The 25730-nt window shown below is 34.5% G+C and overlaps 1 protein-coding gene and 1 pseudogene across 1 annotated transcript in view; one reads left to right on the forward strand and one right to left on the reverse strand.

The window, feature by feature from the left end:
• IMMP2L (IMP2 inner mitochondrial membrane peptidase-like (S. cerevisiae)) overlaps window positions 1–25730 on the reverse strand; it is a gene marked incomplete at its 3' end in the record, with an annotated part of 606103 nt that overhangs the window by 197156 nt on the left and 383217 nt on the right. The window lies entirely within an intron of this gene.
• LOC103588002 lies at window positions 14471–15311 on the forward strand (annotated as a pseudogene).

A 25730-nucleotide genomic window follows, 5' to 3' on the forward strand; every position in this document is an offset into this window, starting at 1 on the left:
CCCAGGGGGGTGTGGGGTGACAAATCCATGGGTGGCGAAGCAACAAAAAGAGAAGACTTAAAATCAAACATTATGGTTTTAATTTTATAAGACAAAATCATGATATCAAATATTTTGCACATTTAGGATATTCTAATAACAAAAATGTTTTCTTGCCCTTGAAAGGGTTTGATATCATGGATCTCAGATATACTATGGAACAAAATATTAAACTTATTGTGCTATACTAGTTCAACCCAATAGCAATAAAAATATTTTTTAAAGCTCAAATGCACAAATAATTTAACATTTTATAATTGCATATGTAACAATGTACCAAGAAGGATGTAAAACCATTTCTTTTTCATTATAAGTAAAGAAATATTTCCTGACCTTCGTGCATCACTAAAAGCATTTATATGATAAGAATTTTATCCTCTATCTACACTTCTAAATTCAAAATGATCCTACAGTACATTTTAATGTCTACAGGGTTTTAAATACTAAAACTTATTGATAAGAACCACTCATTGCTATTCCTAGAAATAATTAGGAATGGACAGATCACAATCTGCCATATCTTCTCTGCTCTGTTGGGAGGAGTAGACTGTGGTTACAGAAAACTGTGATTTGGAACAATTAGTCAAAAGCACCTGTATCACCGAATTCTGCTGAATGACTATCATTTTCTAGAACTATATCCTGGAGAAAATTGTTTTAAACTCTATTACGAATAACCTTAAGCACCTGTTAACAAAAATTGACTTTTCTTGCATGGCAGAACATGCTTCACAAATGGGGAGGAGGTAAACGTTTTCAGAGTAATGGAACTCTACTTCCCAGTTTTAAAACAGCATCATGTTATAGGATTGTAAGAACCCATAAAAAAAGAAAAACATAATTAAATAGTAAACATGTCTTCTGGATATTGTTGGTTATTACACATTATATTAACTTATTCTATATAGAAGCATAAACAGGACAAATCTAGCCTCAATGATGACATCATTAAAAGATATTACTGTCAGTACTACTTGTCAGAATTTTTATTAGTTTTATAGCATATAGTGCTCTCTGATCCCACACTCTATTTACAAGATGAATATTTTATTATAGCTTTTTACTATTCGGAAAACGGAACTACCTTTTGGCATAGCATCAGAAAATTATAAAATAAGATTACTGTATTTTTTTACATGTCAAGGAAAATTTATTCCAGTATTTTCAACTCTTCAAAGCATTCTGATTATAGGCAGACACAGGTACATAGATATAGATAGAAAGACAGACACACACACACACACACACAATCTCCAAACAACACTGCATACAAAATAAACCCAACACTAGTGACAGTCAATACATGATTCATAAGAGTGATATTTTTTAATCGTATAATTCATTATAGCACTTGCGACTAAACACTGTTCACTTCATACAGAAAGTAGTGGCAATTAAACTGGGAGGTAATTATGTGCTTTCACAATTGCTAAGAGTAATTTTAGAATGAAAAACTGTTATGAAATGCAAATTTAACTTCCATTCAAAATACTAATTTTTCAAATCACATAGCTTTCAGTTATTTTAGGACACTGCCCTATTCAAAAGTGCCATACAACTCTCTATGATATTGTTTCTAAACAGGTAAGAAGCTATACTGTGTACACATTTTCTCAAAGATCCACACATATGTATTACATTGAATAATGTACATGATAAATGGGGTTCTTTATTCCAGTTTTCTTGAATTATCAAATGGAAGAAAAAAGTTGTTCTGTGGGATAAACTCTAAGCCTCTATGACAAATTATTCAGCAAACGGATAACACGAAATCTAATTGAAAATTAGGGACTGGTCTAACCTTCCTTCAGTAGATGCTATGTGCGTCCACCTAAATTTAAACTATCAATGAAATAAGAATGACAAAAATTAAATGGAGATTCTTCTCATCTTTAATGAGTATAAGCTTAATACTTAGCTAGCTATTTATTCCACCAAATGTCACAATGTACCTTTAGAAATTCTAAACTAGGTCATGTAAAATTATGAGTGTTTTGAAATTTGAAATGTTTCTAGCAGCATTCTATTAAGAAAGGGTATTTTCTGTTCGGGTTGGTGCTCATGATGTTGATAACTTAAAACTTTTAGTCTGGTTCATGTGTTTTACTTGAAGAAACAACAGCCTTTCCCGTGACTTTTTTTTTAACTTCTCCAAATTAAGAGAACACTCAGCCAGCAAAAATGAATATAAACTCACTAAACAAAAGGGAAGAAAAGAAAACAAACTATTTTGAATTAGGCACAGGGCCTTCCACAGGAAATTAGTAAACCTGGGTTTTGTTTCTAAATTTTTCACCAATTTACCATGAAGGCTTACATGAAGAAATAAACTCTTAGACCAGCACCGTCTGATGGAAATAAGGTGAGCCATGTATGTATTAAGTTGTCTCATAGCTACCTTAAAAAAGTAAAAAGAAACAGCTGAAAATTTGATAGTGTGTTTTATTTCATCCAAACTACCCAAAATATTATCACCTCAAGATGTAATCAATAGAAAAATTCTTAATTGTTTTACATGTTTTTATTACTAATTCTTCAAAACCCAATGTGTATTTTACACTTAGAACACATCTCAATTCATGCTAACCATATTTCAAGTGCTCCATAGACAGTGGTACCATATCACACAGTGCAGCTTTAGACCTTTGGTTCTTCATTTATTTATTGAATAATATGAATTGTAAAGGGTATTTTAGTGCTCAGTTTGTAAATTCTAATTCTGGCTAAAACTAAGGATGATATGATGCTAAGCTCTTCCTCACCTCATAGATATGAACAACTGGAATAAATCAGTACTAAATATCTCCAAACAAATACAATGGCATATTAAAAGCAAATTTCACTTACATTCATTCAATAAATCTGCCATAATTGTGTTTATATTATTATAAAGTTGTTTGAAAATTTTAAAAAGCTATAAGCAAAATGCTCAATATAATTGCTGTATATAGGAAAAATGATAAATCCCACTAACAAATCCTTCAGCTGTATTTTTTCTGGATTTATACATATTAAAGTAATCCACTGCAATCCACATCTCACTTTCAAATTTAAATCATATGTGTTTTAAGGTTAGGATGGTGAGAAAGTCACTTTGCTTATAAGTGAGTAAACTAATGAGTGTCTATGATCCAACTGACTCTTTACTAATTATCACACACAGTATATCTTGGGTACTCCCTGTTGAAATTTAAAGACTTAAATTTTTATTAAGATAGAAAACCCACAAATTTATGACCTAAAAATATACGACTTAGGGAGTTACACAATAAGAAATAAAAATAAAGATAGTTGAAGAAAGGAAATAAAGATGTGAACAAAAATTAAAGAAACAGAAAATAAAGATTAAATGGGGAGTCACAAAGCCCAAAGCTAATTCTCTGAGAAACTAAGATTTCAGATAAACTTCTGGTGTGTTTGAAAAATTAAAAGAAAAAGGGGGGAAGTGTAGAGGATTTATAAAGCAAATGTACTTCACAGGGCTTGGTTTTCCCAAGCCTTGCAGTTTCAAATATTGACCTTGCAAAGGACAAATAATTTTCCTCAGGCTATAAAGTCTCTGGTGTAAGATAAAAATTTGTAACACAGCAAGGTTGCTGGCTCAAGGACAGACTAGTTACTGACTGATGTGTAAAGATACTGGGAAATTGTTTTAAGAAGGAATGTTTGCTAAGATCAAGCTTTTGTTAGTGGACCACTTAATTGCCTTAATGGAATGTCATCTGACTTGTCTTTACTAAATGTTACCAGCTTCTATTGTTAAACTTGTTAAAACTTTAACCCCACCTATGTCTCCTCCTGTAACTTCCTGAGCTGGAGAATAAATGCAGGAAGAGAACCCCAATTTGGGGTTAATTTCCCGAGGAAGGATGCCTCTTGCTTGAGGGTTCCGGGGTAGATTCACCACTTCGGGGCTTCTCACTGCTCAGAAGAGATGGGCTTTGAGTAATCCTTTGCGACTCCGTTCCCCAGGGAAAGTGGGGTGACAAACCCGTGGGGGGCAAAGCAACAAAATGGGAAGCAAATAAATATTAGGAATAAAAAAGAGAAAATAACCAGAGATACAACACAATTAAAAGATATTAAGAGAATTCCATGAATAATTTTATGCCAATAAATTTTAACTTTTATTAAATAGAAATATTCTTATAAATATTGTCAATCCCAAGAAAGAATAAAATCCAAATAAACCTATAACTTTTAAAGAAATGGAATTATTAGCTTAACATCTTTTTATGAGTATATAGACTAAGAGATTTTTCAATGTAAGTTTTATCAGACTTTCAGTAAACAAAGAATTTCAATCTTATACTTTTCCAGAGAATGGGAAAAAAGGGGTGGAAGGTAAGAGTAATTTATTTCCCAACTCTATATAACCTTGACAACAGAAAAAGAAAATGACAAGAGTACAGAAAATAATATTCCCTCTCGCTCATGTGCATATATATGGATATCCTCAACAGAATGTTAAAAAATCAAATCCAGAGGGCAGTGCTGATAACACCAACATCAAAGGTTCAGATCCCACACCAGCCAGCCACCAAAAACCAGAAAAAAATGAAAACAAAAACAAACAAAAAATCAAATCTAGTAAAACATTTCTACTATTTCGCTAAATTCGGCTTTTAAGAATGCAAGGGAGATTACAATTAAAAGATATATAAATGTCATTTGCCATATTAACAGGCTAAAAGAGAAAATTGTAATCATCTCTATAAATGCAGGAAAGAAAAGGATTTGATAAAATCCAATACCCAGTTATGGTTAAAAAAAAAAAAAACTCTTAGTAAATCAGCAAAAGAAAAAGGTACCCATGAAGAGTCTTCAGGAAATAATTATTAATGATGAATTGTAAGACAACTTATGATGATATATTCAATTTTCACAAGTGCCTCAAAACATATTCCTCAAGAATTCAAGGATCTGAGTAATTTGTATTCTAAACAAGTGCACTGTATGGATAAACAAAATTAAATATCAATTTTCTTGAAACAGTGGCACAAAGACTTCAGGCTAGTCACTGTCTACAAAGTTTGTTTTCATCCTAATGGATAAAATGTTTATTGTTTTAATAGCAAAGAAGCAATTCATTAATTTTATTTACAAATACTTTTTATTGACAGGTTTAAGACAACTTGACAAAATTAAATGTCTCTACTTCAAGTAAAGGACCCAACATTTTTTTTTAAATTTTATATTAGGATATTGTTCTAAATAAACCTCTGAGGCTGAATCTCCACAATATATGAGCACGTGTGAATTTGTGAGTTACCACTTGTGTTAAAAAAAAAACTGTTAAATATCTAACTAGTCCAAAGCATGTTTAGATGCTCTGATTAGTACACTAAAATAGTTTATGTCAAAATCATAAAATCAATGATTGGAAACCAAAAGTGAGGCCATACCAGTAGTTTTACATATATCAATAAACAAATTGCTTACTAACATTTTGTTAAATATTATATTTTACACATCTCCCTAAATGCATACACATCATGTTTCCAGGAAGTTTTACAAGTGTGCAAGGTCTGACGAAATGTAATACAAATTTAAAGAAATTGAATAAGCTCTGAAATTTTGATTAGAATTGTATTGGAATTTTTCCCTGAAGTTATCTCAAGAAGCAATGACCTCAAGAAAACATGCACTCAGAGTAATACGACATAAAGAAGTCTGGCATGACTAAAGAGGAAAAATGTCACACGTAAAACTGTCTATAAGTATAACACAAATATACTGAAGTTTGTAAAAATATATATTACAGTCACCAAGTGTTATCACCTACTCAGATAAGGGATGGCACATCCTCCATGCAGATTCATCTATTATCTGATTTTAAAAGGATTTTATCTGTACAGAAGTCATGTTTGTGGATAATGGGAGATTCTTGATCTTGATCTGTCAGTTCTCTTACTTACCTGTTGCGTGTGCTCTTCAAGCCCCAATGCTAGGTAAAAATCTCAGCTAGGAAGGATGCTCTTGCCAAAGGCTACCTCTTGACCAAACTCTAATGAGGCTCCTTTGAGCTCTCAAAGCCCTCAACCTTTGCCTCTAAAAACAACACTGTCAGCATAAATTCTTTGCTCTCTCCACACACACACACACACACACACACACACACACACACACACACACACACACACACCTCCCTCTTCCTGGCCACTCCCACCAACTGCATTTCGTATTAGTTTCCTAGGGCTACCGTGACAAAGTACCACAAATTGGGTGGCTTCCAACAGCAGCAATTTATTCTCTCACAGTTCTGGAGGCTGGAAGTCCAAAAACCAAGGTGTCGGCAGAGTGGTGCTCTCCACACACACCCCACCACATGTAAACACTGAGAGACTTGAACACTAGCACAGTTTCTAACAGCTCAAGGCCACACTTTTAGGATGACTCCAGCCCTCCTTTAAAGTGCTTATTTGGAAAAGCTCAATGCTGCCAGAAATTACTGTTTCTTCCAGCCCAAAATCTGATGATAAGCAGATAGGCTCTGATCCCCTCCCCTACCTTGGAGCAGTTACTTTAGAAAACCTGCAATTATAAATCTGGTCTCTGCCCTTTGGGACGTAAATCCATCACCACAAACTATTTCAAGGACCTGAAAGCTGTCTCTCTTAAATGCAAGCATTCAGGGGGACAACTCTCATGCTCAATCCCAGTCCCTGTGGGATAGGAAGGGCCTAACTTCCACTGGGCACCTTGCTCTAACTTAAACCACTGCCTCCTGTCATAAAGATACCCAAAGTTTGTTTCTTTTCTGGTTAAGTGAGAATGACAAACCCAGGTAGCCTAGTCACATAGACCAGTTCCCATAAACATCTCTCAATGCCTTTCCCTTAGCACACCAAGGCTCTAAATGGCATCCACCTTTTATTCCAATGAAATTGAGTTCAATTCACACTGAACCCAGTTCCCCATTGCAACAGTTTGTAACCGAATAAAACCTATTCTCGATGCTTTAACTATTGTCTGATCTGTCTTTGACACTGTAGAAAGGGTTGGCAACTCTCTAACTCTAAATATTCCAGAATTTAGTCTCAATTTTGTCATGTCTAGAGCCTTGCCTTGTCCTAGAACATTAAACTAAACCCTAAGTGGCTGTGTAGGTTGGTGACAATAGGACACTTAGCTGGTAGAGTTTTCATGAGCTTTGGATGGGGGTAGAATAGGGTAAGGGCTTAACATATTTTGCATAGGTTTTGTGTGCCATGCAGCCAACTGGACTTGGCACTCAGCTGATGATGTCCCAACCTAATAGTGGAAGCAGTGGCTCTACACAGAAGCATTCTATAAGAGAACTCAGTCCATAATTCAATAGTCTGCTATCACTTACTGAGAATATTCTTTGTCTCAGCTTTGCCATATCTCAGAAGAGAGTACGCTGTGGTTGCCTTAACTACAAGTGAAAAGAGTAGAATGGATGAGGAAGAGGCCAGAAAGTAGCTCCAGCTACCATGGGACAGGCTATAGGACAAAAGATCTGAAATAGCTATAAAAAGAAAGTACTGGCGGAAAACTGAGCATAACATTTAGAGCATTAGAAACTGACAACTGGTAAAGGCATAGTGTGGCAGCAACTATTAGAAACAGACAACTGTATGGCAGGAGGGAAGAGAGGAAAGGAAGGAGGAAGACCTGCCTCAGATGTAGTAACAGGGAGTACTGATAACTAGGCAGAGGGAAAGCTAAAGGTGATACAAAGGCCAGCTAGGAAGACAAGTAAGAACCACAGGGAGGCCTGTCACTAAGTGGATGGGCCCCATTCACAGGTCATGTTGTGAGGAAGCTCTGGGTCACTAGGGAAGTCATCATGGGCTCAGAGATTGAGACCAGATGGAGAGTTAACAGGAATGGGATGAAAGGTTGAGGACATCCTGCAACAAGGCCAAGAGAAGCCCAGTTATCAAAAACAGGGTAATGATACAACAGTACACAGTGACCTAATGCTGAGGCCCAGAAAACTGACTCACACAACGTAAATCTATGAACTCTACTGGGATGGGTCTGAAAGCAAAGGAAGAACATAATTGAGAACAGGAGTCTGGCAGAGCTCACAAACTAGCGTCTGTTCAGTTTCTAAGTGCCTTAATTCAAATAAACAGCTTGGAAAGGGAATTACTTTTTCTTTGTTTTGTTTGTAAACTAATTTTTTTTTTACTAAGTTATTTACTTTATTTTTTTGTGTAGTTTGTAGCCTGTTTTTTCCTCCATTATTTCTTATTATGGCAAAATACACATATTTGCCATTTTAATGAATTTTAAGTGCATAGTGGTATCAAGTACGTTCATATTGAACATTTGTATTGTATCAAGTACATTCATATTGTTGTGTTACCATCACCATTTCTATATTACAAAACTGAAACTCTGCACCCATTAAACAATAATCTCTCATTCCTCTCTACCCCCTGCTCCTGGCAACCACCTTCTACTTTCTGTATCTAAGATTTTGAATACTCTAGGTACCACATACAAGTGTAATCATACTGTACCCGTCTTTTTGTGATTGGCTTATTTCACTTAGCATGGTGTCTTCGAGGGTCATCTATATTGTGGCATATGTCCAAATTTCCCTCTTTTATAAGGCTGTATGATATTCCTTTGTATGTATATAATACATTTTGCTTAATCATTCATCAGTCAATAGATACTTTGGTTGCTTCCGCATTTGGGTTATAGTGAATAATGTTGCTATAAATGTGGGTATATAAATATCACTTCAAGACCCTGCTTTCAATTCTTTTGGATATATACCCCAAAGTGGAACTGCCAGATCATACGTTAATCTTATTTTTAATTTTTTGAGAAAATGCCATAAGATTTTCCACAGCAGCTTTTTATCTTTTAATGTATTTAAGTTATTTTACTATCTTACTAATTTTATTAGTGCCTTTTATTTACTTATTTTATTAAAATTTCAATTTTTCTAATTTTGATTTAGTTATTTCAATTGACAACAAGGAAGAATCAGCATAAGGCTATTAGACTTGTGATGAGTCCTTGACTTAAGGCGGGGAAACACTTTCTCAGCACCAAGAGATCTCAAATTCCTGAGTAGTCTCCTTGACACTTAGGAGGAAGGCTGACAAGTAGTTCTACCTCCTAGCATTCAAATGCGAAGTCCCTGACAAGTTGCCAGAACTGTATTAGGTTCTCAATATACATCATCATCATTATAAAAATGATTGCTTGCAGCCAATCAGCAGAGGTACAAAATAAAATTTTTCTCATAAGACAGTAACATATTCATCCTCATAGAGAGCTTGAGAACCCAGCTAGGATGTATTATTATATCATTTCTAAAATATTTAGTCTCAACATAATTTTAAAATGACAAGAAAAATAGCAATTAGTATTTTTTTATTACCTCATTTAAACCCCATGAGTGAGGTTAATAATAATGGAGAAATTATCTCTATTTTATAGATTAAGAAACTGAATCTTATACAGGTAACTTGCCTAGCTAATTAGTGGCAAAGCCTGAATCTAAACCAGGAAGTTCCATAAATGGGAAATGTAGTCTCCACATAGGTTTCAATTCTAGAGAATCAAAACCTAGTCCTTAAACTATCCATGAAATTCTTATCAGGAAGTATAATCATTTTACTAAGAAACTATGATTCCTCCCACCCTGGCCTACTCGAAAATAAACTTTATGATATTACACTATCTCCCATCCTATTAAATTATAAAAAACCAGCAACACAAGATACCTTTAACAATCAAGAGCTGCCTAGGATATCAGATTCCTTCCCAGAAGTGGTCTCCAGAATCCTGAGACGGTGCAGATTACAGAACATTTGAGTTGGTTTATTTATATCCCATGTGCATTAGGTTCCTAGGGCTGCTATAACAAAGTACCACAAACATGGTAGCTTACAACAGAAATTTACTTTCTCACACTGTGGAGGACAAAAGTCTGAAATCAAGGTGTTGGCAGGGCCACATTTCTTCCAAAGGCTCTAGGAAAGAATTCTTCCTCGTCTCTTCTAACTCCAGGCATTCCTTGGCTTGTGGCTGCACCACTCAACCTCTGTCTCTATCTTCACATTGCCTTTGCCTCTTCTGTCTGGGTGTCTTTTATAAAGATACTTGTCATTTGATTTAGGGTCCACTAGTATAACCCAGGAATGATATCATCTTGAGATCCTTTAAATTACATCTGCAAAGACTCCTCTCCCAAGTAAGATGATATTCCCAGGTTCTCAGACATGTGCACAACTTTTGGGGACTACCGTTCAATCCACTACACCATGGAAAGACCAAACACTATCACAGGCCCATGTGAAGTCATGATAACAATTTACCATTCAGTATGATCTCTAACTTATTCACCACTTTACTATTTCCCCACGTGAGGGGCTTGATCTGACTACATCAGGGAACACACCTGCCCTCTTCACAGCTGGCCTTCAGCTCTTTCCTCTGTGTATGCCCAATAATGTGGAATTTTAGCTACTCCTGACTCACTCTCATCTAACTGATTATCATCATTACTGTTTCAGACTTTCCTTGTTGATTACCTTCTTGACTTCACTCATGAACCACAAATCGTATTTTTTTCCACTTTCTATAGATTTTTTTTTTTGGTCTGCTCTATCAAAAATGACCATTTATTTCATTTTTGCCTTGGACCTTGCTAGTTTACCTGATTTTTCAGCCTACTTATTTATTCAAGCTAAAAATTATATGGACACCCTAACTTTAGAGCACCTCAGCTTCAACCCAAATAGCATCAGGTCACCAATGAGAATCACATTACTACAAACTCCCCAAAACAAAAGGGTTGATGCAGTTTGTCCCACCTCAGGTGTACTGAGAAGCACACTTCCCAATGACTAAGTATCTTACCCAGGATATAATACAGGGAGAATCAAGTATTAGGCTTGTCCTCTAATATCTTTCTAAGTTGAACAAAAGAACTGGCCTACAAAAGAACTGATTCTGAGAAAAATATAAGAGCCTATGGGTTCTGTATTACTCCACTCAGAATCCCCAGTAAAATAATACTGACAGAGAGAAAGGTATGTAGGCTATAGCGATCTGACCTAACACCCAAGATGTGGCTTCTGAGTTATGGGGTACTTGCAGTAAGAATCTGTTGATGAATTGGAATATCTTTTCCATCAACCACCTCACCTCTGCTTTTTTTTCTGCAGATCTCTGCCTACTAACCTAGGTGTTGTTGTGTTGTTCATGCTGTCGTTACACTGGAAAGAAGATAAATTTCTACTCACTTCATTAAAACAGTAAATTCTTTGCATAAAAATACTTTTCATTCTCAATAATTTTATTTAGGTATATTTAAGGAACACTGGATGTGTATACCTTTATGATGAAATTTGAAAACTAATATTCTGTTGGATATATTTTCTGTAAAAATGAACTTAATTTTGAATGTTAAAATTATTTATAAATCTAGATTTACCAAAAAAGTTGTGAAAATTATTTGCAAAAATAATCTATCTGTGATTGATTTTTATTTGTGGGCTTAGGTTCTTTTTTTAAAAAACCTGAACCTTTGCTTTTATATCTGAGCATTCTAAACTCATTTAGCTGGAAAACCAAATTCCCTGTGGTCCCATTAAGTATGTTGCTAAGCAAACCATCTAGCAGCATCTATAAACAAGAGGTTTGGATGTTAGCCAATCTTACAAGTTGAGAGTAGGTCAGTGCATTTTAAACCAGCACATCATTTAAAAAGAAAGGTATCTTGCTGCTAAGCCAGTTTACATTTCCTTTTGGGCAAATGTACACATTTACTGACCTACGCTAAATTTATTTTGCTTTTTTACCCTTGTCATTGAAGCACATCCAATATTGTTATATAGACTTTACTGAACAAGGACTTCCTTAATTTGAAAAACAGATCTAAGGGTAATCTTAAAGATCTACTTGCATACCTTTTAAGCAAGGTTGTAAATTAGATGCCAGCCTTTCCCTACATTCTTTTTATAGGAAATAATTTGTCATGAGTAAATAATCCAGCCTTTATAATTGACACTAACAGTAAAGTTTCAATGGCTTCTTAAATAGATATGAGATCATCTGTTACTGAATTAAATAAATATTAACTTGCTAGAGCTACTATAACAAAGTATTACAAACAAGGTGGCTTAAACAACAGAAATTTTTGTCTCACAGAATGGAGGCTAGAAGTCCAAAATCAAGGTGTCTTCAGAGTTGCTTTCTTCTGAGGGTTGTGAGGGAGAATCTGTTACATGCTTCTGTCTCCCTGGTGGTTTGCTGGCAATGTCAATCTCTGGTGTTCTTTGGCTTGTGACAGCATAACTCCAGTCTTCACATGGCATTCTCCCTGTGTCTCAATCTCCACGTTCAAATTTCTCCATATTAGAAGGACAGGGTCATATCAGATTAGGGTTCACCTTAATGATCTCATCTTAACTTGACCATTTGCAGAGATCTTTCCAAATAAGGTCTAATTTACAGATACTAAGGGTTAGGACTTCAACATCTTTTGGAAGGACACAATTCAACCCATAACAAAATTCATTCATGAAGAAGTGTCACTGACTACACTGGCACACTAGTATTTCCATATTTCTATCAGATCCAGTGGTTCTACTCTTCTGTTGTCTGGTCTCTTGTTGGTGGTATTATTGTTATTTTAACTTTCTATATTAGATTTTTAAAGCACCTAAGTTAATTTGGGTTCATAAAAGAGATGCACATAGATTTTTTAAATGATTTGTAATAAGACATATATACCCGATGATGACATATATTCATAAGTCGTTTTGTCCTTTACATATGAATACACTGAGGGTTTATTTCAAAAATTAACACAGGGTTTAATACATGAAACTGCTAAAACTGAGTCACTGTATTTTGGCACATATTATGGATTAGTATTTGAAAGAAAAAACCCAATTCTAAGAATCCTTTCCTACAAAAGAAAACAAGTTCTCTTTCTTTCTTAGTGGTAGTTCTCCCCTGAGGAGACCCAACAACTAAGTTGAGAAATCAAGGCAACCTTCAAACCTGGGATTCTGGAAGTGCAGCAAACAGACAGATTGGCAAGGAGATAAAGGGCAATTTAAGAACAAAACTCTTTGCTTCTGCAGCTACTACAGATGATCGTGGCAGGGACAAAAGTCCAGAATAACTGGTAGGAGTATAAAATCCAGAAACACAGTTGTTTGAAAGAAGAGGGAGGCCAGAAGAGGAGCCCACAATAACAACAGTTTAGACCAATACTCTTAAGGACTAATGCCTGGGGTGGTCATTTCCAGAAAAATTGATAGCACTGGAAGTGAATGTACAGAGGTAGAGAATGTGATCTAAAGGACAGATAGCACTAGAAAAGATGATTCTCCAAACCTACACATTTTCCAGTATGTCTAAATAACAAGGTCTAAGGTTTCCTATCATTATCTCCCTAACTTCTGGTTCACCAGTGGTATCACATCACCTACATTTTTTTCCCCTGTATTTGGAAAGATTCTTGAAACAGAAACATGAAGCTTGAGACACATAATCGTAGTATACATACACAGTGATTTTATCTTATAATTAGGCTATACTGAATAGTTCTGGCTGCTCAGAAAGCAAAAAAAAAAAAGTTCTCTGTGTTTATATTTCATTGGTCCATTTTCACCTCTGAGAAATCAGTATAAAAATGCAAAATTTTACTAAGCATTAAGCAATGAATGCAACCAGCTTTTTTTCACGAGCACTTCCACTAGCCCTTCCCTCAGAAGTATGCATGCAACACACACACACACACACACACACACACACACACACAGAGCACATGTGCACACCAGATGGCATACATTTATATTTAAAATGACCACAAATTAAGTTTTCCCATGAGGTCTTCTCAATATTATATTACCTTGAAATTATTAAAAACTCACTAGGGTAGCATAAAACCAGTGTTTTGACCCTCAAGGGAAATAATATTTGAGCCTAATTTTATAAATATCATAACAACCATTTAAATATTTGCTTTTAAAGCCTAAAGAGGCAGAACCATTAGGGGACAACCTGAGGAATATAAATAATTTAAAGCTTTCTTGCCTCCATTCTTAAGATTCAAGATTTTTCTGCCTCAAAAGAGAACAAGGTCAATCTCAAAAGAGAACATGATCAATCAAATATAGTTTAAGAAAAATATATTGCATAAATTTAGATATTTAAAGACCATATTCACAATGCTTAGAGTAAAAGAATCTGGGGAGAAAAGCCTAAAATTCTGAAGAAAATTTACCATCCTAATCAGACTGGGATTTGCTTAGGACATGTATTAGGATGCTCCTTAGATAAGAAGCAACATAATTTTTTTTTTTTTTAATTATAACTCTACTGCTTAGGGTGTGATTCCTTCCTGCACAGCTCTTCTGCGGAGCAGTAGTCATTTCTCTTGGTCCCCCTTCTCTCCCACCTAAGTGCATGCCACCACTCCATGGAAGATTCGATGGACATGGACATGATCCCCCTGAGGCCCCAGAACTATCTTTTTGGTTGTGAACTAAAGGCTGACAAAGATTATCACCTTAAGGTGGATAATGATGAAAATGAGCACCAGTTATCTTTAAGAACAGTCAGTTTAGGGGCTGCTGCAAAGGATGCATTGCACAGTGTTGAAGTATGAGGGCAGTCCAATTAAAGTAACACTGGCAACTCTGAAAATGTCCGTACAGCCTATGGTTTCCCTTGGGAGCTCTGAGGTAACGCCACCTGTGGTCTTACAGTTGAAGTGTGGCTCAGGGCCTGTGCATATTAGTGGACAACACTTAGTTACTGTGGAGGAAGATGCAGGATCCAAGGATGTAGAGAAAGAGGATGCAAAACTCTTAAATATGTCTGGAAAGCGATCTGCCCCTGGGAGTGGTAGCAAGCTTCCACAGAAAAAGGTAAAACTTGCTGCCAATGAGGATGACGATGACAACGACAACGATGATGATTTTGATGATGAAGAAACTGAAGAAAAAGCTCCAGTAAAGAAATGTGCATGAGACATTCCAGCCAAAAATACACAAAAATCAAACCAGAATGGAAAAGACTCAAAACTATCAACACCAAAATCAAAAGGTCAAGAATCCTTCAAAAAACAGGAAAAAACTCCTAAAACACCAAAAGGACCTAGTTCTGTAGAAGACATTAAAGCAAAAATGCAAGCAAGTATAAAAAAGGCGGTCCTCTTCCCAAGTGGAAGCCAAGTTCATCAGTGACGTGAAGAACTACTTCTGGATGACGGACCAGAGGCTATTCACAATCTCTGGCAGTGGAGGAAATCTCTTTAAGAAAATAGTTTAAATAGTTTGTTAAAATTTTCTGTCTTATTTTATTTCCATAACAGTTGACCTTGGGCCATCCTTTTTATAATGCAGAGTGAGAACTTTCCCTACCATGTTTGATTAATGTTGTCCAGGTACCATTGCCAAGAATGTGTTGTCCAAAAATGCCTGTTTAGTTTCTAAGATGGAACTCCACCCTTTGCTTGGTTTTAAGTATGTATGGAATGTTATGATGGGACATGGTAGTAGTGGTGGTCAGACACAGAGAAGATGGTGGGGAGACAAAAATATACATGTGAAATAAACTCAGTATTTTAATAAAGTAAAAAATAAATAACTCTACTGCTTTAAAGAAATCAGGTAGCTTACACTAAAAGCATATAGAAATATAACTGAAATATATTAAATCAAGAATTAAAAATGTAAGGGTCAAGTGATAACAAAAGGTGAGGGATGGAAAAAGGAAAAGAAATAAGTACCGTAAAGAAAAGAAAGGGTGAGATACTGTGGGCTGGGTTAAAAATAGGGCACAGGCATTTGGGAATTTCTTCTCTGATTTAACAAAAGCAATATTAATCTCAATCAAAAAAGTAATATGTGCGCAGAAGGATTTATTCAGCATTGTGGGCATACACTGAGGTTATATTATGAAGATAAAAAAATCATATGTGTAACCTGCTAAATCTGTTTGCTTAAATGGTATAAAATGTAAGGAACTCTCATGGTCCAAATATGCATCATGGTGCTGGTTCCCAAGCAGACCCTATTCAAGTTCGAGTTCTCTGGAGACATAAGAAAGGAAACTTAGCAGCTTTATTTATTGCTGATAGAGGACTCAATATTCAATTTAAATTCAAAAATAAAATACTCTATGATGCAATTTCTTATCTGTCAATACTTCTTCAATGCAGTTGTATATATGTCATATTATAAAAGTGTTTTTTAAAAGCATCTTACCATTAAATTAATTAAAATCAACTTGAACTTGACCAAATAGTGGAGAATGCATGGTACAATGTTGGGAAAACCACTGTATAAGCAATAGAACAACTGGTTTCTATATAGCAAGAGAGAAATGTAACCAGCTGAAGGACTATTACTGCACACCATGCCATAGACAAATGAACAATAGATGAAGTTAATAAGAATTCCGGCAAAAAATAACTGAGAGCATAGGTAATAAAAACCTCGGGAGATTCTAATCTCCCAGAAGTAGGTCTTTCTCTCAAAGCATTAATATCACTACCGAAGTGCTGTAATCATAGAAAGATTTTTAATAACCTGAATTTTCTTTTTCATAACTTAATATAATCAGATGATGTCATCTGAAAATTTAGTCTCTTTACATAAAATACAAGCCTATTTGTCAGACACTGCGTTTTCCTGATAAGTTAATTTTTAGAAAATGATTTTTAAAAAGACATTTCTAAAACAACTTTCTACATGAACAAAAATGTAAGTATGAACACAAAAATTAATAAAAAATCATTGAATTATTTGCCCACATTTGGCCTCTCACACCCATTCTATTACACACTGCTTGTGAGCTACTTAGTAAACTTTCTAAAGATGCTGAGCATGTTAAGTCTGTGTCTGCACAGCAGAAGAAAAGCACTGTTGAAAGAGTGTGTGACTGTTTATATATTGCCTGAACCACTCGTGACAACCACTGCGGCTTGGGGACCTATGCACTTACTTTTTTCTCATGTTTGATAAACAGTTAACTCTATTCTGTATATCCACTCTCAGAGAACAACAGTGAATGCATATCTGGAATAACAGTATAACTTCCAATCCCTACTGGAGTAGCAGATATAACCTGCCTCCTAGATGTTTATCACACCAGCAGAAGAACAAGCCAGGAGTGAAAAGCAATCTATACATAAAATAAGAATAAGATGAATTGAAGATTAATCATTTACAGAAAATATCGAGAAAACAAAGGTCAAATATGAGGGAAGAAACTTATAAGATTCTTTTAACATTTAAGAGAACCAAAAGCAAAAATCTGTCATTCTCTGTTCTATTATTTCATGATCTTTTGATCTTTAAAAAAGAGAAGTAAACCTAAAACTTCAAACTACTATTCTAAAAATATCTACTTTATAGTGAGGTTAAATATATTAATGTAACATGTTTACTTAGCACCTTAAATATCTCTTAAGATGGATTACAAACAACAACTCTTCTCATAAACATGAACCACCCATGGGCATCCATATTTATGGAATAATACACTTCAATTTTCATTACCTGCCTTATACCATAAAGGAAATTCACACACATATACATACATACCCATACTCACGTTAAAAAAAAAAAATGTTTAAACCTTAGGACCCTGGCCTTGGTTTCATTAGAATGATACTATAATCAACAGTGAACTGGCTATAAACACACACTCTTATAATAATATTATTTCACAACTGAACAATTCTAAATTCTTCAATCCTTTCACATAATTAATATCATTGCATACTTACAAATGAGACAGGCAAGGCAGGTACCACAAATCAGAAAACTGAGGCAGACAGAGGTTTAATGACTTCCTACCGCTGGTGAGTGGCAAAACCTAGTCTTCTGACTCCTAATTTAATGCATATTACCATGTATACCCAAGGCATATTTACATGCCTGCTACCTATAGCCACAGTCCATATTTTTATTGTATGTTTTATTTTTGCAGCTACTAGCTCACCCAATGCAAAAACATATTGCTGAATTTCAAAATTCAGAGTACTTACAGGAAATATGAAAGCCTAAATCTTTTGGTCCTTGTTTGCTTATGTTTAAATTTCACAAATACATTCTCTCTGCTTCAAAAAATTCTATTACTGTATGAAAAACTATTAACCAGCCTCCTACTGACTCTAGTAAAACAATTATTGAAAAAAGAACATAGCCCTATAAAGCATGTGTATGGAAACAAATATAATCCCTTCTTGGCACAGATGCACAAACTCAAATTGCTGAGAAAGAATCTGAGAGATATTTTGAAATCAATACTTGTGCAGTAAATGGTCACAGAGAAATATGAAAGGCATGGGAGGTGCACATTTATAAAGCTCAGTATTAAAAGAATTCCTTTAAGTGAACTGGTCTTTCCAATAAAGAATAAAAAGCCAACAAATCAAAGATAAATAAGTCCCCTGGTGGAATACTAGGCATACAGAAGGCACTTAATAATTTCTTATTGCCATAAAGAATGGTTACTCTTTATAAAAACAAATACCTAACCCTATTAAATTGAAAATGATTTTTTGAAAGGTATCAGAAATTAAGTGGAAAATCAGAAAAAACTACTGCCTTCATTTCAGAGTCCTCATGACATTGTATGTTCCAGCTCTACACTAGAAGATTAGGATAAACTACACAGCACCCTAATTGCTGTCTTGCTTCCACTTCTCACTCAAGTGGCATATGGGCCAGCAGATGGTCAAGGAAAAGGTTTTACTACAATAGCCAACACTTTCCCCATCATGGCTTAGCCACATTTAGGAAAAAATCCTGAAGTATCTACTTACTCTCTTCCATCCTAACTATAAACTTTCCTCACCACTCAAAGGGAGCTCAGGGAATAGCAGTATGTCAGCTCAGGTGGAACTGGGTTAACACTGTGTCTGGCTTCTAACACAAAAACTGCTTGAGATCACCACCCATATTTAAAAGGCCGAAAATTTTACTTTAACAAGCAATAACAATAAACAGCTTCCAAATTTTGAATTTAAAAACTGAATAAAAAGTCCAATTTTCATCCAGAGGAGAAAGAGTAAATAAAGCTCAGACTGAATGAGAAAGATCCTGCCTGTGTAACTGGTAATCAGGGCGAGGCCTTAAGTTTTTTCATGTTTTGGTTTCCTCATCTCTAAAATGAAGAAAGTAAGATTAGATATCCTAAAGTAGTTGATATGAAGATTAAAGGAAAATATAGGTAAGACAATGGTTTTTGCTTTTACTTTTTTTAAGATATAAATTGCATAGAGTAAAATTCACCTTCAAAAAAAAAAAAAAGCTCAAATTACTAGAAGCACAAAAGAAAGAGGGGTCATTACTACTGACATCACAGAAATAAAGTAGTAATAAAGGAAAACTTTGAACAACTGTATAGAAACACAGTAGATAACTTAAATAAAATGGACAAATTCCTAGAAAGACACAAACTACTGAAACTGTCTCTAGAAGAAACATACATTCTGAAAATACCTACAACAAATAAAGGGATTAAAGTAGCAATCAAAAAACTACCCACAAAGAAAAGCTCAGGATCAGATAGCTTCTCCACTAAATTTTACCCAAACATATGGAGAATTAATACCAGGTCTTCACAAAATCTTCCAAAGAGAAGGGAGCACATCCTAATTTATTCTTTATGGCCAGTACCATAACCAGAAAAAACATCACAAGAAAAACACAGACCAATATCTCTTATGAATATGGAGGCAAAATATTAACAAAATACTGGCAAACTGAATGCAGCAAAATATATAAATAATTATACAGCATGACTAAATAAATGAGATTTATCCCAGGGATGAAAAAACATCTGAAAATCAATTAATGTAATATATCATACCAAAATAATAAAAAAACAAAAATCACATTATCATCTCAATAGTTGCAGGAAAAACCCTGGACAAAACCCAACGCCCTTTCATGATTTAAAGAGAAAAGAAAACCAAAAACTACAAATAGAAGGGAACTTCATCAACCTGACAAGAGGCATGTATGAAAAACCCACAGCTTACATCATACTTAATGGTGAAAAACTGGATACTCTCCCCCTAAGATCAGCAACAAGACAAGGATTTCTTCTCTTGCCACTTCTATTCATTACTGTATTGGAGGTTCTAGTCAGAACAATAAGGCAAGAAAAAGAAAAAATTTAAAAAATCTATATTGGAAAGGAAGAAGTAAAACTAGCTATTCACAGATGACATGACCTTGTATATAAAAAGGAATCCACTAAAATCCTAGTAAAGTTCCAAGATACAAGATCAATATACAAAAATTGTTCTATTTCTACACAGTTGCAATGAATAATCCAAAAAACAAATTATGAAAACAATTCTATTTACACTAGCTTAAAAAGAATAAACTACTTAGGAATAAATTTAACAAAAGAAGTGCAAAACTTACACTCTGAAAACCATGAAACATTGTTGAAAGAAATTAAAGATCTAAATGGATTGAAATCTATCCATTCATTGTTTGAAAGACTTAACTTTGTTAAGACGGAAATACTTTCCAAACTGATCTACAGATTGAATGCAATACAAATCAGAAATCAAGCTGACTTTTGTGTAGAAATTGAGAAGCTGATTCTAAAATTCCTATAAAATTGACCCAGAACAGTCAAAACAATATTAAGAACAAAAAACAAAATAAGAGGACTCACACTTCTTGATTTCAAACTTATTATAAAGCAATAGTAATGAAAACAATGCGGTGCTATCACAAAGGTATACACAGATCAATGGAACAGAAGTAAAAGTCCAGAAATAAACCTAATTATCTATGGTCAACTCATTAGCAACATGGGTGCCAAAACTATCCAACGGGAACAGAACAGTCTTTTCAACAAATGATTCCAGAACAACTGTGTGAGCATCTGCAAATGAATGAAGTTGCTCCACAATACATAAATAACTCTTCCAATTCATTATCCAGAATATAAAAGAAGCCTGTATTAGTCCATTTCCATTGCTTATAAGAAAATAGCTGCAACTGGGTGATTTATACAAAAAACAAAATTTATTGCTTACAGTTTTGGAGGCTGGGAGTCCAAAGTCCATCTGGTGGAAGCAACAGTGACCAAAGGGTCTCACATTGCAAGATGCTAGAAGCTGAGAGAGCAGAGAGAGAAACAGATTCTCCTCTCTCTTCTTTTAAAACCCTCAGAACCATGCCCCTGGCCACATTTTTAATCCATTCACTATGGTGTGGTCCTATAATCTAATCACCTCTTCAAGGTTCCAACTTTCAATTATCATAATAGGATTTCCCACCTGTTGGGAAAATACAGGAAAATGTTCAAAGCCCCTCAGATGTTCAGAATCTTGCTGAAAGGTTTGGTGACCCAGTCTGTACAATGGGTTTGAAGGGTCTGAGCCCTAGCTCTGATAATATAAATGGAAACTTAGTATAACTAAAATAATGAAACATTTTGGCTTTAGTTATGATTTGCCTTACTCGACCAGTGGCATAGTCAACAAGTGGCACAGTCGTGTAGCTTTACACCACCATCTTAAAAGACACAGTAGGGGCCAAGTTTCTAATACATGAAACTTGGGGGACACAATTCAAGCTTCAGGGAATGTGGGGGAACATAATTCAATCCACTACAAAGCCTTACAACTCAAAATAGAAAGACAACCCAATTGAAAATGCATAAAGATGTAAAAATTTCTCCAAAGATGACAGTCAAATGGCCAATAAGCACATGAGGAAATGCTCAACACCATTATTCATCAGGGAAATGCAAACCAAAACCACAATGAAATGTCACTTTACACCCTCTAGGATTGCTATAATCAAAAACACAGATAATAACAGGTGTTGGCCAGGATATGGAGTGTATTAGTCAACTCGCGCTGCCAAAACAAAATAGCACAGACTGGGTGGCTTAAACAACATAAATTTATTTCTCACAGTTCTGGAAGTTGGAAAGTTCAAGATCAAGGTGCCAGCCAATCTGGTTCCTGGTGAGGACTCTCTTCAAGGCTTGCAGACAGCCTCCTTCACACTGTCTGCTTACGTGGTCTTTCCATGGTGCATACAAGTGGAGGTGTGGAAGAGGAAGGAGCAAGATCTCTGGTGCTTTGTATTAGAAGGGTATTAATCCCATCATCAGGGTTCCGCCTTTGTGACTTTATCTAGCCCCTAATTACCTTCCAACGGCCCCATCTTGAAATACCATCACATTGGGGGTGAGGTCTTCAATGTATAAATTTGGGGAAGACACAAACATTTAGTCCATAATATGTAGAAACTGGAAGACTCATACACTGCTGGTGGTAATATAAATTAGTGCTGTCATTTTGGAAAACAGTCCCAAAAACGATTATAAAGAGTTGCCACATGACCTAGTAATTCCACTACTAGATATATATATCCAAGAGAGCTGAAAATATAGATCCATCCAAAAACCTATATACCAGTGTTCATAGCAGTATTATTCATAACAGCCAAAAGGTGGAAACAATCCAAATGTCTATCAATGGATAAATGAGCAAGCAAAATATGGAATATCCACATAATGGAATATTATTCAGCCATATAAAATACTGACATGCTACAAGATGAATAAACTTTGAACATATTACACTAAGTCAAAGAAGCCAGTCACAAAAGATCATATATGATATGATTCCATTCATATGGAATATCTACAGCGGGAGACTCTAGAGAGAGAAAGATTAGTGGTTGGTTAGGGCCCAAGTGGTAGGAGCAGGGGGATGGTGAGATGAAAGCTAACAGGTATAGGGCTTCTTTTAGAGGTGATGAAAATGTTCTAAAATGACCTTTAGTGAGGGCTGCACATATCTGTGAATATATGAAGAACCACTGAACTGTACTCTTTAAACGGGTAAAATGTGTATGATGTATATGTGTACTGCATTTTGTTTGTTCTTTATTAACATTTATTTGTACATATTTGTGTGGTATAGTATGTTGTTTCAATACATGCATACCTTGCCCAATGATTCACTTAGGTGATACAGCATAGGTTTGTACACATTAACAATGAATCTGTTTAAAAAAGCATTAATAACAGAAAAAAATTTTCACCTTAAAAGAGTACTGGCCATCAAAAGCTTTTCTGAAATTAAAAAAATAAAACCGTACACCAGAACAAAATGTAAAGAAACAAGAAAAAAGTGTTGATTAATATAAAGTGAAGAAAAATGGCAAAATAAAGCACTTTCCCGTAACCCTTCCCTCACATTATGATCATCACTGCATTATTTCCAGAATAAATGCAATTAACTTTTAATTTTTGAGGTATCTGAACTATATTACCGTACAGTTTTTCAAAATCTTTTCATAGGTATTTGTTTTCCTGCTGCACACTTTATAAGATCACTGAGGTTTAACTAGACTGTCTAGTTAAACAGACAGTTAAATTATTTTCTTTTAATTCATAGGTTATACAATACATATACTTTTAAGTAATATAACATAGAGGATGGGGAGAAATACATACATACTATCCTAGGTTTGTTGTTAAGAGAAATCTAAAAATCTGTTTATGAAAAAATGCATATTTCTTATCAGAAATTATTTGAAGAGATGCCTAATGTACCTATGATGTGAAGCTGTAAAAACAAAAGTACACGGAATAACTTAAATAATGGGGAAATTTTTTTAAGTTTAAGCAACATATTTTTTTCCTTTATGAAAAACAGAATATTTGATTTTATGTGAGGAAATATATTTTAAATATGTCAGTAGGAAAAATATATTTGCCTCACTACAATTTAAAAGTATCTTTTAAGGCTGGCTGTTTAGCTCATTTAGAGCGTGGTATCCTAACACCAATGCTAAGGCTTAGGATCCTGTACCAGCTGGCCACCAAAAAACAAATAAAAGTATTAAAAAAAAGTATCTTTTATTTTTTAAATATCATGTATGTGATAAATTTGAAATGAAGAGTTTGGAAAATTTAGTTTTGGCATAGTAATGACATTTCTTAAATCTATGCATATCATAAATCTACTCACAAATGTAGACTAACAAGGCATCAAACTCCATTTGCTAATTCATGAAAATTAAAATATGCTACTTCAAAATATTGTAAATCATTTCAACGCATTCAAACCATGAACAAAATGAATGGTGCATACTGTGGACTCTCTTAACTACCTATGGTTTTTCAGTGATCTTCTACCATTTATAGAAGAAATTTACTTAATTTGGTTGTATTTCCTAAGCATAGTATAAATTAGATAGAATCTGTGTTCCTTAATCTTTTCCTTTACTCATGAAATTTTCTTCCTGAATATCCACTTCATTAGGTGACTACCAATCTTCAAGTTCACTGGTGAACGTGGATGAAATAATAATAATAATAATAATAAAAATGTTGAATCTTAGAAAGTACTGAAAGAAAAATTCTTAGGAAAATGGTCAGGAAAAGTTTATCATCAGCACACAAAAACTTGACTTAGTTACTGAGTTTTGCACTGTCCTGCTTTTTGAAAATTTATCCTCTTCTTTGTCTTTCTCTCTGTTATTTATTATACTCTTTTATATATCTCCAAATTTAAAAGGTATAGGTGTTAAAAAGGTATTAGAGAAAATATAAAATTAAAGATCAGTTAATTTTGCTATCGACTAATACTTACAGATCCTTTAGTCCATAAAGTAACTAAAACAATTTTTATCACAGCCTTTGAAGATTAACCACAAGTTTAATTTATCTAGATTAATCTTTGCACTAAAATGTACCCTAAGAGTTAGGAACATGTAAAATTTCTTTAATTCACATGTAGGTATATCAAATACGACAGAAAGATGGGGTTGGAAGCTTTACGCCACAGAGTGTGGGAACCAGATGCAAGGTCAACAGAGGGCAGAAAGTTAAATCCTAGCTTCCACATTCCCTTTGTGTATTTTCCTGGGTTCTCACTTTCTTTTAACGTAAAAATGAAGGCATATTGACAGTCAAATGAGGTAAGAAAGCCCCTAGTACTATGTGCTTGAATATACTTTACACACTACTATTTCCAGCCAGCTAGGGGATATATAAGCACTCTTAAGAACTAGCAAGCATCTTTCCCATAATCACAGAGCCAAATAATAAAAATGTGCTGAAATAAATGTACTAATTATTTTCTACTCAATTATGCACACATAGACAAAATTTCTTTTTTTTTTTTCATTTTGGCTGTATATGGGATATGTGCTTCATTTTACAAATTGAGAAAAATTTTGACATGTAGTATACGTATATTAGGTTTTATGATGTTTCCAGGATAGAAAAATGTATTCCTTAAAGCAAATTCAGCATATTAAAATAACGTATATTATGGTGCCTAGTTCAAGCTATTGCAAAAAGATAGGAAAAGGATATTTAGTATTTGTAAACACCAAATATCATACCATTGTTTCTATACTATCTTACTATTATACCATTATTACCTTGTTATCTTACATTTATTATCACTATATGTAGACCTATTTAAATATAATTAGAAGTATACATTACCTGACGTCCTTATCACTATACTATTTTTGTTGCCAGTAGACAATTTGCACATACATTTAAGATCCACGTAATAAGAACGTCTTGAGATCACTAAGTCCAATTTCCCCTGCTGTGGTTGGCTGGAGAATAAATAAAGCAATATCTTCACATGGTTTTCCAGAATAGGAAAAGAGTGTTTCTCCTAACCAAATACTATTAATGCATGCTTCTAAAGAATA

The sequence above is a fragment of the Galeopterus variegatus genome, unplaced genomic scaffold (assembly GCF_000696425.1).
Source record: "Galeopterus variegatus unplaced genomic scaffold, G_variegatus-3.0.2 Scaffold27, whole genome shotgun sequence".
In the NCBI taxonomy this organism is placed as follows: Eukaryota; Metazoa; Chordata; class Mammalia; order Dermoptera; family Cynocephalidae; genus Galeopterus; species Galeopterus variegatus.